This window comes from Lepisosteus platostomus, chromosome 21 (assembly GCF_059453375.1).
Source record: "Lepisosteus platostomus isolate fLepPlt1 chromosome 21, fLepPlt1.hap1, whole genome shotgun sequence".
Classification (NCBI taxonomy): Eukaryota; Metazoa; Chordata; class Actinopteri; order Semionotiformes; family Lepisosteidae; genus Lepisosteus; species Lepisosteus platostomus.
In genome coordinates this window covers 1,393,007-1,409,172 of record NC_142631.1, presented here as the reverse complement: position 1 = coordinate 1,409,172, position 16,166 = coordinate 1,393,007, and the positions used below count along the sequence as shown (strand labels likewise).

Genomic DNA, 16,166 nt, shown 5'->3' with positions numbered 1-16,166 from the left:
GCCCCCTGGGTGTGGTCCTGCTATCTGCTGAGGAAATGAAAGGGCTCCTGTAACTTGTGGTCTTAGCTGAAGGCACCAATGGCACCAGAGTTAAGCACATTGAACGGGCAAGCTTAACACTCATGGGCATATATATAAAAGCAAAGCTTCTTCTTCGATCCTCTAAAAGGACCGTGTGTAAAGAGTACAAGAGGATGAAAAAAAAGGAGTAGATTTGTGGACTCCAAGCAAGTGGTGTTAACGGTGCAAGTGCTGACGGCTGCCCAGTAAACCAGTGAAAAAGTCGAAACACAAAGAGAATGGAAATATCTATTTCTCATAAAAGATATGCCTGAGAGAACAGTAGTAAATCACAGACCTGTATCACAAAAAGACTCTCTCAGACCTCACACCTGCATGAATCTCATTTAACATCAAGTCACTCTCTTCTCTTTCGCAAAAGCCCCAGCTGCAAAACTAAAGGGGGTGGTAGACTGTGACAATGAACCGGGACAAGTCAGCAAACGTCTTTACCAGCACAGGTTAAAGAGCTGACAGGAAAACTTCACCAAGATTACCTGACCCTTTCAGTAGATCAGGGGAAAGGCAATAAAAATTAATTTCAAAACCATTATTAGCATTCCCTCTCCTCTAATCACTTCTTTCAAGACTTTCTGCTCTTGAAAAGACTGTTTGTTTTGGAGACAGTTTCCAGCTTTGAAAAGCAGTATTTTAGGAGCTACAACATTGACAAATGATTGTCCAGCACAAATGTTTCAAAATTATTAAAAAGGGTTCCGTTTCCCTCAGTCACTGCCTGCAGACACTAAATGGATGCCTGGCCATTAACAGGCACGGATGACAAAACAATAACAAACGCAAGCTGGAAAATGTCACTGTTTAACTCTCAACTGAATTATGAGGGAAAAGGGATTTAACAGCCACAAAGGAGTCCTTTATACCCCCTTTCATCATTGCAGGAAAAACTCTAAAAAGATGGATTTGCAAGAAAAAAAATATCTGGGGACTTCTACGCCAAGAACAAAATTACAACTATTCAGTGTTTATCATCATTTCATGTTGACAAAGAAAGTTCGGTTGATGGAGGCAAGATGAGATACAGGCGGCGTAAAATAAAAAGTAATTTCCATTACAGATCATCCGCGTAATAAACCCCGAAGACTCCTGACATTTGGTGCCCCTGGCAATTTAATTTTTTTTATCAGCTGCTATTGAGCAGGCCACCTTTCCTTGTCGAAATCTCATTCTCTCTCTGTTCACAGCACTGGAATTCATTCAAGCAAGAGCTTAGCGCTTTCTCTCGTCTTCCCATCTTTCGCTTACTCTGCCTTCCCTCCTCTCTAGCAAACAGGAATGACAGGCTCATCCATGAGACGGCTTATCAGATTACCCACTGAGCACCTTTTGGGATTTCAACCTCCTGCAGACACGGCTCAGAAATCATCTATCCCCCCTCCCTGCTCTTCTCCCCGGCATAAGGAGATGGCGTACCCGAGTGCTGAATCTGTCAGGGGACCTTAATGGAAGAGCTTCTGCAAAACCAATTCCCAGGTGCGCAGTGCCAAGCCGAATGAAAAACGCCAGCTTCTGAGAGGAGTCAGGGGAGTGCAAAAATGTCACCGTCTCTGGTGCAAAATGGAATTCCTATAGACAAAAGAAGCAATTTAGGTTGGGTTAAATTGCCCTGTTGAACTTCAGGGTCTCCAGCTCAGGTGTGGCTTTTTAACATTTTCCTTTGTCAAACTGAATGCATTTAATCACCATGAACAAGCCTACAGATGAAAAGGTAGACAAAAAGCATCGCACTACAGAGCCAGTTCGGATTTTGTCCTCCTGGCCTCACCTTCGTAATTGCATAGAATCCTGGGATGTCTTCCACAACTGAGCCAAAAGACAGGGACCTTCACGGAGAGGAGGTACAAGTCAAGATGGAATATTAACTTTTCCTGCAGACATTAACTCATCTAAAAATCACTACAGTTTAAAATGTGTCTGGACTACATGCAAAGAACATATGTAGAATAAAGCAATAGTAAACAAAGCCCATTTGAACTACCTTTATTTTAACTGGTAAGCCAATCAAAAACTAATTCTCATGAGCAATGATGAGCTGGAGAGTACCCATCCGCACAAATGATGAGCATGTCAACAGAACAACCAGAACTTAGCACTTTACTCAAGGGAACAATGGCAGCACCACCTTAAGATCTGAGTCTACAGCCCTCTGAGCCCTCCAAAGGCCTGACCGCTGCCTCATGCTGCTGTGTAAAATTATCTCTGCCAATACCTGTCTTATTCTATCTTCTATGCTGCGATCTCATGGAAAAAAGTCCCAGCTAAAACCTATGGCTCCATAACGTGTTGAAAGTCAGGCAGGTCTTTTCAAGGTTTAATAGGAAGGTTGTTGAAATGTGTTAATTAGTGTTATAAGAAATTAAACAAGCAATACCAGCAGCTCTGAAGAAAAAATAACCTATCATTAATCTTCTCATCAGCCCTGAATCTGTTTCATAAGATGCGTCGTTAAACTGAAGGCAGAAAACAGCTCTCCCGTGAGCCCAACTGTTAGATAGCTTTCTAACAACTTCCAGGAGACTGCTCTCCAGTTTATTCCAGCCAATGTTGACTCCAAAACCTTGATAAACCGCAAACGTTATGGAACAAAAATGGGATGGCAAATACAAAAAGCCCAGATACCATTATCAAGAGTAAATGTTTAGAAGCTTATGTCTGTATTTCAAAATTACTGACAGTCTGGCTAAGAAAATTGTATTCTGGATGGATTAAGGAGATATCAACCATTTTTAAATTAAAAAGAACGCTTGGCAGGATAAAAGACCCCTTAAGGACAAAAAAAGATGTGATAAAGAGTTTAACTAAAATTATCTTGTCCTGAAATCCCTAATGGGCTCTCAAAATATGAGACAATGATGTCACCCTCTGTGTTTATACCACAACATAGCTAGAATGCACTGAGATCCTGCATCCCTGGAACATGTTTTTTAAGGAACACGAAGAGAGCATAATTAAAGCAGAGCAAGCTATGCTCTTGTAGGCTGCCAAAACGTTCTGATCCAAAAAAATAAGCATTGGGATCTTCCATAAACAAGGGAAGCAATGATTGATGCTATGACTACCAGTGCTTACAGTTCCTGTGCAATACACTACACACTCGTTGTGATTTACTGAAAACAAGAAAGCCACCCACAAACTGGTCTCATCATGAAAGCACTTCTTTGGCTGAAGATTAAAAAATGAGACGACAAAGAAAAAATGAAAACAGAGGGACAAAACTAAACAAAGCAACAAAAAGGAACATTTTCTATAGCTTAATTGCATTGTTTGGAGGCTCTCAAACAAATTTGTAGTTACAACCATGTAGTTACATGGAATAAATAACAGCTGCTACAAGAAGGAAATGGACAACAAACTCAGCAGGCGTAATGCTGCTGGTTTTCGTCTCTGTCCTCAACCACACTGAGATACTCCTGAACATTTTCTGTGTGTCACTGCCTGCCTGTGCTCATACAGCTGGTGCTGGACTGAACTTCAGGATACAGAGCACATTTGCCTTCTTTTGGTGAGCAACTGCCAGACAGACTTCATTTTACAGATCCTACCAACAAGAAATCACATCCCAAGCTAAGCAAGTCAATCACAAATTCCATTGTGCAGCATAAGTGTCATTACTTTTAAAAGGTAAAACAAGATGCCGGCATTTAGGAGCTGAATGACTAGCTCTCTGAAGCCACTGACACATGAGTTGAGAACCAGCAAGCACAGAAGACCTGGTCTGGAACACAAGACTGATTCTATAGAATATATTAGGCAGGACAAAAACAAGAGAGTATACTAAGCATGCCATCCGTTTTGTGTTCATGTGTTCAGCAGGGACCAGCACTGCTCCTGGCAGGCTTCACAGATTGAAATCCACCAACAGCTGAGTGGTTCGCTTCTAGCAACTTAGTGAGCTAGACTAGACAAATGGCATCTTCACATTTGTAACCTTTCTGTGCCTGATGCATAGCGCCCCCTCCTGGGGGGACAGGGGGTTGCCTTCTACTTCTTAATCTTTGTCGCACTATTTGAACTCCTGAGGGTCAGCAAGACAAAAATGGAGGGGATTTCGGGAAGTTGTTTTCCTCTCCAGAGAAAATGTCAGTGTGCCCCGTAAGAGAGTATACAGAGAACAATCAGCGATTCTAAAAACTGTGTAATATCTAATGTATACTTAATACAGCTCATCTCACCAGGTCCTAGAAGCTCAGCATGGCTGGATCTAGTCCCTGGTGCCATCGAAGACCTCTAAGGAAAACCAAGCAGTAGCGGACCAGTAGGTGGCGATCTTTGCCCTGTACCAGAATTTCCAAACCTTCACCCCCATATAGTGACTAGGGTTAGTGTGCTGTAGGATACATCATATCGTCCTTTAGATGAAATGTTATGCTCTGGCACTACGGGTATGGGGGTTAACCCCAGTGTCCCGACGAAACTCTTCCCTTTGATAGAACAATCTGGCCACCCGAACCATCTCGCATATTTCAGCTGGCGGAGCAGTCTCCCACTCCTCCCCCTGATCTGCTGTGCAGTGGATCTGCCCTTCAGCAACTGAAGTGGGTTTCCAAGCATATTGCTTTAGGATCCTCTGGGCTACAAAAGGGTAGACACCAATGCAAGGTGATTAACGTCCCTAGAATGCACCAAACTGCATCAAACGTACCGAACGGTACAATTAATACTGTGCTTTCTTCGAGAAAGATCAGCAAGAGTAGCTCTCACAGATTCCTTTCACTGTCTGCACTGTAAACTCTGCCGAGACACATTTGGGGCACAGTTGCTATTCATTCAGGCCTTTTATGGAGAGACCAATGATTTATTTATCTGACATAGGTAGCGCTACAAAGAGCTTCGTGGGCTTGAATTTATGAGCAGTTTAAATGCGTCTGGAGATTCCCTGAATGCCAAAGGTGTTAAATAAGTTGAGTAGTAAGATCACGCTAATGCCATTCATTAGACAAAAAAAGTAATAAAGCTTGTTAATTCCAAATCTGTCAAACTATTATGAAAATCATGAATTGCCGTCAAATGTGAAAATGAATATTATACTTTAACCCTCCTATATTTCAGTTTCACAAAATTCATGAAGATCAATAAAAATACAAACAAAAGCTGTACACATGAATGTCAGTGCCACGTACATTTCCTGGCACGACAGCAAAAGTCTGCTTTTCCTTCAGTGTAGGTCAGTCTAATATTAAACGCAGTGTGTTTGAAATGCTTACCTTTGCTCCTTCACTGTAGATCCACAGTCTTTCCCTTAGAAAACAGACTAACCGAGGAAGAGGAGGCACTCCTTTAGGCAAAGGGATGCAGGAGTATGGAACAAGCCGCCCAGCTTTTTTTATTTAAGCCAATTCCCTATATTATTTCAGGTAATAGCTGCACAATATCCTTGGGTCAATTTGCTACTTACTACGCAGCAGCCTACATGGGCCCAATGGCCTCCTCTCACATGAAACCTTTCTTGCATTCTTAATAAAGGTCAGAATGCTGAATTCACCCACTAGTGTTGCGTTTTTCACAATGTATTATCACACTATGACACTATGCATCCCAAAATTAATATTATTCTTTACTACACCTATGTGTAGCATCTCTCTGTGTTTGGTCACACTTTACTGTGCTGTTCCCACCATTAAATCAGCACAATATTTTCGGTAAAGCCTAAAGCTGCATCATGTTGTACCAGACACCACACCAGTGTCCACAAACTGCCCATGTCTGACGGCATGTTTGTGCAGCATGAACAATGACTTCAATACACTCAAATCCTGTACCACTCGGCTTTAGAGCATGGATGCAAAAAGAATAAATCAAGATTAGAAAGGGAACTTCCAGTAATGAATCATACACACAGGCTTACAAAATGAATGCCTGTCATGTACAGAATTGGGCTACAAAGCCAGGGATCTCTTTCAAAGAAAACTTGCAAAAACAGCTTTCAATTTTGCACTTCCTGCCTGTCAGAGCTAAGTGTTTGAGGCAGAACTCCACTCGTTCTCTCCGAGCCTTTTGTCTGCAGGAGAATCCCGCAGGATGGGAGGGGATTTAATGAGAGAGGGGAATGAGAACAAAGGAGAGATCATGGCTCTTTACAGAAGCAAATTGGCTTAGCTCAGATTGCAGGACAGAAAGCACAAGGGGTATTTAAAAAAATAACAATAATAACACCAATTACGACACCAAAGAAATGCATTCCTGGCTCATCCTTGGAAAGCCACCTTCACCAACCACTCCCCCACCTGTACACTGCTAGGTGTGGTAATGATAACGTCTTGGGGTCAAAGGAGAAAAGGACATGACCTCACAAATAGGTGTACAAAGCTTCAAGAGGGAATTTCAATTAAAAACTGCTAAAACACTCTTGCTTATTGATTTCTGTCCACTTGTATGATATAGCAAGAATAAGAAAAAAGTTTTGTAACAATAAAAAGTAAAATATTCAGAGGACGTACATAATGAGTCTACACCTGAACTTTTAGTTATATTCTTTTTCTTACAAAAGCACACAAGCCTTAGGATAAACACTGAATGCTCTGGTAAAATCATAATTTATTATCTCGAAACCTTCAACATGCTTCTAAGAAAAAAACAGACAACACGAGAGGCCAGCATTAAGAGTTGCACTCTCAGTTTGGACTGGAGAACTGAAGAAGCCATGCTTTAGCAAACAGCCTGATACAAACCAGTTTGGTGTTGCACAGAGATATCACTGTACAACCTGCAGGAAACAATGGCAAAGTAAACTTAATGCACGGTGTCAGCTGTGAGAAAACAGCAAAAAAGGTAGATTCATGGTGATGAACCTTCACGTGGGTGAATTCAATTCTTTTAAATGTCACCCATCTTTTAGTTACATGGAACCATCCCCCCACTGGGCTGTTTTTTTTCTATGGGTTTATAAAGGTTGATTTTTTTTTCACTGAAGCACTGTATTTTCTGCACCCTGGAGTTGCCTTATCGCACCCGCAGCTGCCTCTGAACAGTCTTCTTTTCATCTGCAATCCCACAGCCTTCCTATCGGGAAATCTGCAGCTCTGCGCGGCGGGGGACACGGGCTGGCGTGCGCGTAGTGGGACGGAGAGGCATGCCGGGCGCTCTCCCGAAAAAAAAAAAGAGACGATTTCTTCCCTCTACCCCACCCCACCCCCCACCTCGCCTCCCCTTCTTCAATTCCATCACTCCCTGCGTCTCGTCTCTTTAAACATGCAAACAGCAGCACAGCTCCACTTAATAAAGCCATAGCCCTCTACCTGCCACGGCGCGCAGGATCAGGGTAATCCTTCCTGACTGCTGGAAGAAGAAACGGCACATTGAGCTAATTAAAAAGCAGACTGAGCTGGGACCTTGCTTGAGGCAGGATCCATCAAGACGTATTAAAGGTGTCTTGATGGAGGGCTTTGGCACACTTCATCGCCTTGGCATCCCACAGCCGAGAATGGGGAATAATAACAGCGCTGAAACCGAACCCACACGCGAAATGAAAAGGAAAAACACTGCAAAGGAAATGCTTATTGTGCAGTAGTGCACCTTTCAGCAAAGGAGATACAACCTCGTTACAACTGGGCAGTGGCAGACATCTCTGTACAACACTGCGTTCCCAGAGTGCTCTACTGCACGTTCTAGCCTACTGGTGTCCCGTATATTTTGGCTAATGGTGCCTGAAAATAACTGTAAGCACTGACAGTACCGCCCTCTCCATCACCTCCAAGCATGCCAAACACCACCTGCACCATCATCCTGGCTGCTCGTCTCCCTGTGCTGCGTATTTGCAGCTTGGTTGGAATTTCCAGTCCTTTCTGATGACCTCATGCGGTCAAAGGGTTCAGTCCCGGGGAGGTGTGGAGGCAGGGCAGGAGCCGGGTTCAGGCGAACGGAGACGAGACAGCTGGGAGCAGCACGCACGGCGATCCTTCTGACGGGGCAGAGAACACGCAGCTCCGGCCTCAGTATGTAAACTCGGCGTGAACATGGACAGCAGCCTCGTGCGCCTCGCGTCACCAGCAGAGCTGCCCCACAAGTCCGTGCGCAGCTCCGCTTCGGAGAAGACGCAGAGCAGACGTTACACAGAGCGGGCTGTCACTCGGCGCATAAACATGAACAAATATGGAACTGCCGCCACAGAGGACTTGCAAAAAGTTAATACCTGCCAATTTCTACATACCGTCCTTCGCAAGGCTGAAGGTGGGGGCGCACTGATGTAAAGACACCCTGCAGGAGCAGCTCAGCCTCCGAGTAATACAATAACAAACAGGGACCATTTACTGAAGGAAAACAGGCACCCAGGGTGCCATCTGGAAAGCAAGAGCTGTAGCACACAAATGTCACATATATTTTATAGAATAAAATATAGAATCATAGAATATAAGATACAGAATATAGTATAGAAGTTAATTTTCTTTGTTTTAAATCTTCTTTCTATGCATAAAACGCAGTGCTTGTATGTGTCTTACTCATGGGGCTTGCAATTTGTTGTGAAATACTGTTGCACTGTGCACTTCTATCTTTATATTATTGTCCCAACTGTCATATTAAAAATCTGAGCAACCACATATTGCTCTCCATGCCCATGAAACACAGACAGTGATCTGTGTGCAACCCCATAAAAGTAGAGGATTGTATCACGCTATATTGCATACTGTTTCCTGCGGGCAACTAACTACTGACAGTCAAGTCTGATGTATTTTTTCCCAAGGTAAAGTTTAATAGAATATCACATGACAAACATGCTGAACCATTTTCATGGCCTCTGTATTGTTCGTGATAATAACCACATCTTTTGTTTTCATAATGGAGCTGTCTCATGGCTGTGTTATGTGGTTTCTGTGCATTGCCATCTTAACCTAGACGTAAGAGATGCAACTACAACCATAGATAGTGATACATTCCTTGACAGCAGTGGTGGTTGTAGTCACGCACCCACATATGAAGAACAAAACATACATGTAAAGTATAAAAGAAAAAAACTGTAGGAAATGAATGACTATTGGCGAAAAAAAATTGAATTTGGCTCAAACCGAGGAACCAAGAATTCCTGTTGTTCGGTTGATCTTTAATAACATGCCAAAGCAGAATCGGACCACCTGCTACATTGCATAAAACCCCGCAATGAGCAATGACCTCAAGTTTGAGGGATTAAGACTGTTTAGCTCTGCTCAACTGAGATTGCAAACAGCCCCAAACAAGGGCTCCCCTCCACATTAATTACAGCAAAATCAAACACTATCTCTGGAAACAATTCTCTGCCATGCTGCTGTACTCTTTCAAGTGAGAAAAGCAGAACATTTATAACTTAGTACTTAATTGGATTAAACTGCACACTGGAAGAAATTGGCCCTGGTTTCCTTGTACTCTTATCAAAATACTACATTTCAGACAGGAGAAACACACTGAAAACATGTGTGACAATTAATATAATTACCGCAATTTCTGATATTATGATGATGATGAGGGTAAGAAATGTAAACAGCAAACCAAATAGCTAATATATTCCCATTATTATAGCATTGATAAGTGTAGCCATTGGGTTTCAAAAGGTCACATGCAATGCAACACTACCTAAACATACACATTTGATAAATCTGCAGCTTTCTGTACAATATTGTAATATCTGTATATATTGAAGCAATTCAGGGAGATAGTCAAGACAGCACAGCAGTTTGATTCATTTTACGTTTTACAATGCGCAGCTCTTAAACTGTCTCACAGCCACAGAAGAAACAGCAAAGCCAGTTTATTTAAGATTATGTTTGAACTTCACACGTCTAGGTATGCAAATATATTCACAATGAAGTAACCGGATTGCAGGCTTATAAAAGAACAGCAGCTTGTAAACACCAGAATTTAAGGGCTAAAACGCTTCCCTATAAAGTACAGAGGCTGAAGCAAGATCCTGTGAAAAGGAAGGAAGAGCAAAAAAAAAAAAACAAGTGAATGGCAGCTGATGATAATTGTCTTCTAAGTAATAGGAGAGCTCCCTACACCTGTGACCCAAAGCACAGGGCAAGTTACCAGGAGGTGCCCCTTTCAAAGAGACTGGCTCTTCCACCGACAGGGTATCACCCCATGTCAGTCACGGTCCTATCTTCAAATAAGAGGAAAAAACAGCCTTCCGTATGAGACTTCACAGCAGCAGCTGTGGAGACGGATCAGCTGTCAGTGCATGAGATGCTTTAGGTAAAAGTCTGATGATGGCAGATTAACATTTGTGATTAAATTCACATGGAGAAGAACCCAATTATGACATCAGACTCCAATACAACCACACACAGGCAATTTCCATACCCGAGACCCATCGGTGCATCAGGCCAGAGCTAATCCTAACAACCACACAGAACAGATACTAAATTCATACTAAAATCAAATATTTTTTTCTCCATGGGAACCACTTGAAAAAAGGCAGTTAAAGTACTGTGCTACTTGAAACTGCTGCATTTGCTAAATGGGACAGAGCATTATGCTTCCTAGTGCAGCTCTGCCTGCTTTGAATAAATCCCACTCTTAATGCCCTCACCCCTCCAGGGAAACACTAGCTCTTATTTCCAGAGAAGTGATTCATTGCACTCAACAGGTTCAGGGAAGCCTGGACCATGCTGTGGGGTCAGTCATGCAGTTGCAGCTGTGCTTCACAAAGGGAGGAGAGTGTGGTTCACTGTAGCCCAGAGCAGCGAGAGATCAGCTGGCAACTTCCTGAAGCACCATCGGCAGAAATTAAAGACCAACAGACAAAGCAGCCTCATCCCGGCACCCTCGCCACCCTCATGTACTGTATTTCACTGGGGATTTACTGTACTTTTTGTCAGAGCTTCAAAGGGGTTTCACACGTCTTCACCAATAGTCAACATTCATTGGTGCATATCATGGTATTACCATGGTATAGCATAGTAATGTTGAAACCTTAGGAAACCACAGCAAAAATCTAGGAAAAACAGAATTCACCATCCATAAGGAGGATCCTCAGGACCCCAAAGCTTTTTGCCAGAGAAGAATCTGACTAGAACTGATGCACAATGCGAAGCACACATTCCACGCACTGCATTACAGAGGAGTTTACAAATAAGGAGGTGAGTTTTTGAAATGAACCGTTAAAAGTATGGAATCAAAGAGTGTAAGTGAACTTAATTTTGCTTTTCAACACCACTTTGGAAAAGCATTGAACTGGTTACTTCAAAAGAAGGCTTGCAGGTGTAACATGAGGAGATAAGAGGATGGCATCTGATCACAAGGGCCATGTGGTCTTTCAAACCCTCTTCTTGCTTTCTGAGTTACCTGAGCCGGACAACACAGACAGGGGAAAGAAGAGCCCCCATTGAACTCAAATCGATTTCTACGTGGGGACCAGACCTCTGGGGAATCTGGGACTAATGGATTGCCTTTCCCGCAGGCAAATTGTCTCAATTTCAGGGCTGTCCAAAGAAGCCAGGCCGGCTCTCCGGCCTCAATAAAGCAACAGCATGAGATAAAAGACAGCAAGAGCCTACCTGTTCCTTCACAGCTGCCCTCTGCGCAGATCTGACACAGCTGGGCTCACCCCTGCCTCTCCTCATGGCAGCCCTGCTAAGGGCACGCAGACGCAGACGCAGACGCAGACGCAGACGCAGACGCAGACGCAGACGCAGACGCAGACGCAGACGCAGACGCAGACGCAGACCGGGTTTTTCTCTAACCACCTTCCTCTACCTCTCCCAGTCCCTGTGCACTTTCATCCCTGGCCTCTTTCTTCATGCTTATGCTTGCAGAGGAAAAACAATACATCAAACTCATTTTCAGTGTAATTACTGATCCAGCTGCGCTAGCTATTTTAGCTCTTTATCAATCTAGCAAAAGGGGAAGGAGCTCCTGATTTTCTTGTTTATGCTGCTTATTACTTTCATCGACAGTAGATCCATCTTTTTTTACCCAAGGCTCCTGTCCTTGTTAGTATCGGGCTGACACCCCCATGTATTCTCCCGTGCTTGCCTCATTCCTCAAACCACATCACATGGAAAGTTCACTTCGAAGGTCAAGCATGACAGCGAGAATCAGCACCAAGGCACAGAGTCCACGCTTTGGACAGGAGACCTCTCTAACGGCCTGTTGTTAATGCTGTACCGGGCTCCTGGTTTTCAAGCTGACAGTGATTAATACTGCATGTATGAAACATTTTGGTCAAAAAAACCTTTAGCATTTCCCATTTAACAGTAGCCGTGGGTTGCCATAAATCAGCCGAAAGCTATTTGGAGAAGCCGTCGGTAACGTGCCTGCTACAGAAAACTAGCATCAATCAGAAGGCCTCTGCGTGACGTGGCAGCCGGGTCAGAGATCAGGGAGCAGCTCTAGCCAGCAAAGCAGGAGGCCCCAGTTTCTCTGGCTTTTTTTATTTGCAGAACAAAACCGAATTCTTCCGACGGGGAAACTGTGAAGCCAAGGGAGTAAGACGTACGTTTACAAAGGTGATGCTCTGAGAGACTCTCAAAAGTTCAGTTCTCTCCTCGTGTACCTTCCTTGCCTGAGTCTTGTGCCTCAGCCTGGGTCTGCACCATAGCACCCCCAGCTCAAAAAGTCACTCAACCTGCGGTTTTAATATTTTACATCATGACTGTCCGAGACGAGCCTGGATGTTCACAAGTTGAATAAGATTAAAGCACTTCCTTAATCCCATAATCAATATCAGTCACAATATTATTTAAATAATTCTTTGCATTTATACAATACTTTTCAACTCAAAGGACCACAAAGCATTTCACATAGAGGAGGAGACCCATCTCACCCATCACTGAACTACAGAATCATAATCGCCAGGCACATTTCATGTATATGAAATTCACTCTGGTCTACTTGGTGCTACACAGCAGACCCACCTGCACAGCAGCTCAGGGGAGGAGTGAGAGACTGGTCTGCCAGGTGAATTAAGGGAGAACTTTACAGAGACCAGATCACTCAATCCCAGACTGCACTTTGGACTCACACAATAGGGGTAATACTAGGAAATTCTGTTCTAGATATGGACAAAGCCACAGTAGTGACCCTTTCCTTGTGTTTGAAGATGCTTCAGAGGGAGAATACAGAGTATGTCCACATGGACACACTAACTACAACGTACATCTCTTCTCTTACCTCATGCATGCGTGAAGTTCTGGCTGTGGGTAACCTAACAACTGTACTTTGCTTTCAGGCACAAACACAGCAGCCTTGCAAAATAACTCCAGCACGCACCCTAACCCAGCTCAGAAAATAGCACTAGAAACCTGGACAAGGATAAAAGCACTTTAGATTACAAATCCTTACATGCTTATCACAGGAAATCGTGATAAAAAATACCTTTAATGCAATGGAAATGATTTATGTTTAAGGAAAAAAATATCAGAGATACAAGGCAAGTATAATAAGGTTACAGACTTCCTGCATCCATTTTTTTAAATACTTTTGCCTTAGTTTTGCCACCTTCATCAGTTAATCTACCTTTCTAAGACTAATTGCATAAAGACGTTTATTAGGGAGAACGGATATCATTTGCTTTTAATCACCAAGTGCAGGCATAGGACTTGCATGGGTAAAATCCCAAAGTGCCATTCAGGACACCAGAACCTGAGGGCCTGGCCTGTACCAATTTAAACACTGTGTCATGGTCAACTGGAAGATGGAACCACAGGTAACATATGACACATGGCCATGACACCCCCAAATGGGCAAGAATTAATTGTGGTCCTACGCTCACTGTCCTAATTATTAGGACCTCAATGCAGACAGATAAAGGGGCTCTTTCTGTGCCAATATTTCGGTCCCCTGGTGTTGAAACCATGTTGGCAAAAGCTCTCCCAGCGCAAGGCAGAGTTCCCCCCCCTTCCCTTGCGGTGGAAATGGCAGAACATGCTACAAAACTGACCCACACACGAAGCAGGCTCCACAGCCCAAGCATTACGTCTCTCCTTTTCCTTTCTGCGTGGAACAAACCTTTACCCCGATCCTCTGCAGCCCATGTACGCTGACGGCTACCTATCTGAACATCTGCTGGTGCCATGATAGTTTGGCCTGTGTCCCACGTCTCTCCCACTGTGGAGCCCACGACCCCGGCTGGAGAGGAAGTGAGCCATCCCAGTTGACCAGTTCACTGGCGCTGCTGGGATTCCAGTCTCCGCGGCTGCATCACCTCGCTCTCCGCACACTGCCGCTCAGCTCCTCGCACGTCCCGGACCGTTTAACTAAACCCTCGGCCTCCTTCAGAAAACCCCAGGCTCCTTCCAACAATAACAGAGCCGGCCCAGACCTTTGCGTTTTAAAATATGAGCGCAGAAATTTCCTGCCATGTTTTTCTTTCAGTAAAACACTCGGCCCTAAGCTTTAAAGAAGACCTGTCAATTACATGGCATTACGGTGTTAATTTTTCTTTTAAATTACACAAACCATGTTAAAAACATAATTCAGCCCCCTTAACGTCCAAATGTAAAAGCAAATGCGTGTAGCAGTAAATTTCCATGCGTGGAGTGCCCATGAAAAATATGCAAAGGAATTAGAACTAAATAAATTTGGAAAAAAAAACACTATAAAAAAGTTTCCATATGGAAGTCTTTAAGATCTGCTTGTGTATTTTCAGGTCTGAGGATTCTGGTTTATAACTGGATAAGCCTGCCTTTGTGCAGAGGTCAGCACTACGCACCGCTCTGTGCTTGGTTACTATCCCTTCTAAGTGGTCTCACAAATGTGAGTATATCATTACATTCAGATAGAAGTCAGCAATTCCTTCTGGGTTGAAAGACCCACTTGCAAACCTCCCCAGAACAGTAGTTTAAAATCTGTAAGGAGCCCACAAGACCATGCTCTGGGATCACTGTTATTTAATTTAAAATGTACTACCAGTAAGCAAAGGCATCTTAAAATTGGTCAATAAACACCAAAGGAATTAAGACACCCGAGAAGAGGTGATTTTACTGCAGAGGACAGCATTTTCTACCTGTGCCATGTCTTGTGCCTAGAGCAGGAGTCCCCAACTCCTGATCTCAGGGACTACACCCACAGTTGTTTTCCATCTCCTTAAATCATCAAGAGCTAAAGGCTATGAATGAGGGATAAACCACCCTAATCACACCTTAACTGGTTCAATTATATAAGACCTGTCTAGAACTTAAGGAGACATGGGAGACCTGCTGTAAGAAACACTAGAGTAAGACATTTCTGCCTAGACCGGACACTTGCTAAGCACAAACTTCAACAGACTGCCAGGTGACCTTCACACAAGCCAGCATCAGAGAAACCAGCATCTGTCAGGAACTGGGCATGGAAGTCACAAAGTTACAGCTTGGATGTTATTTCAGAGATGTTATTTTTCTAGCTCAGTTTCTGTTCATTAAATAAAGTTTAGTCTATCCAACACATCTGAGAAGGTCTACAACAGTCCATTTCAATATAAGCCAAGGTTTACTTTAATTACCAGAACTAACGCTGAGCAAAAATGGAAAAACAATCATTGCTCACATGAAGTACATGCTACTGTACATCTTTGTGATCTGTCGTCAAAGGCAATAAAAAAAACACTGCTTGAAATGTTTTTGCTGTAAAGGATTTGAATGTGTAGTGTTACTGAAAAATGTTCAAGGTGCATTGCTGGCTTATCACAATTACTAAATACAGGGTAAATATTCAGTCTCTTAAGAATTGTAATACTTCGAATTATTTATATACGGTCTAAACCGGCTACAAAATATCAATTAAAAACCAATAGATGGCTTAATTTGCAAAAGCTCTGAAATGCAGTAAAAGAGATCTAGTATCTCTTCTAAAACAGATGGGGAAACCCAGACCCCTTGCCTAAATATTTAAGCTACTAGTGGGTTTCTGACATATTAATTTTGATCCATCTTCAAAATGTTATAAACATTGCTGTTGTCTGGCAGAAGGTGTGGAAAATTCTGAAGGGAATCCCTCCTCCAAGCAGGATATAATGTCTTTTTTGTTTGTTCCTTAGTTCCCACATAGTGATCCATTAAACATGTGTTTAATCTAAAGCATACTAATCAGAGCTTTCACTGCACTAATATTAGCATGAGAAGATCTGTACCTCAAGTGCACTGTAGATACATATACATATATGCAAGAATTAGTCATTTTGACGTGTCTAAGTAGCACACTTG

The 16,166-nt window shown here is 43.1% G+C and overlaps 1 protein-coding gene across 11 annotated transcripts in view; it reads right to left on the bottom strand.

Moving 5' to 3' along the window:
• Positions 1-16,166, bottom strand: part of LOC148643810 (tenascin-like) — a 139,568-nt gene that overhangs the window by 60,899 nt on the left and 62,503 nt on the right. For 5 of the 11 annotated variants that reach the window (XM_088614942.1, XM_088614946.1, XM_088614950.1 and 2 more), the window contains one exon: positions 11,541-11,791. The exons of 4 other annotated variants lie outside the window; for them this stretch is intronic. The gene's annotated coding sequence lies outside the window, so the exon portion shown is untranslated. Of the gene's footprint in view, positions 1-11,540; positions 11,792-13,155; positions 13,240-16,166 lie in introns of those variants that run through there. 2 more of the 11 variants (XM_088614948.1, XM_088614953.1) reach the window with 2 other exon arrangements.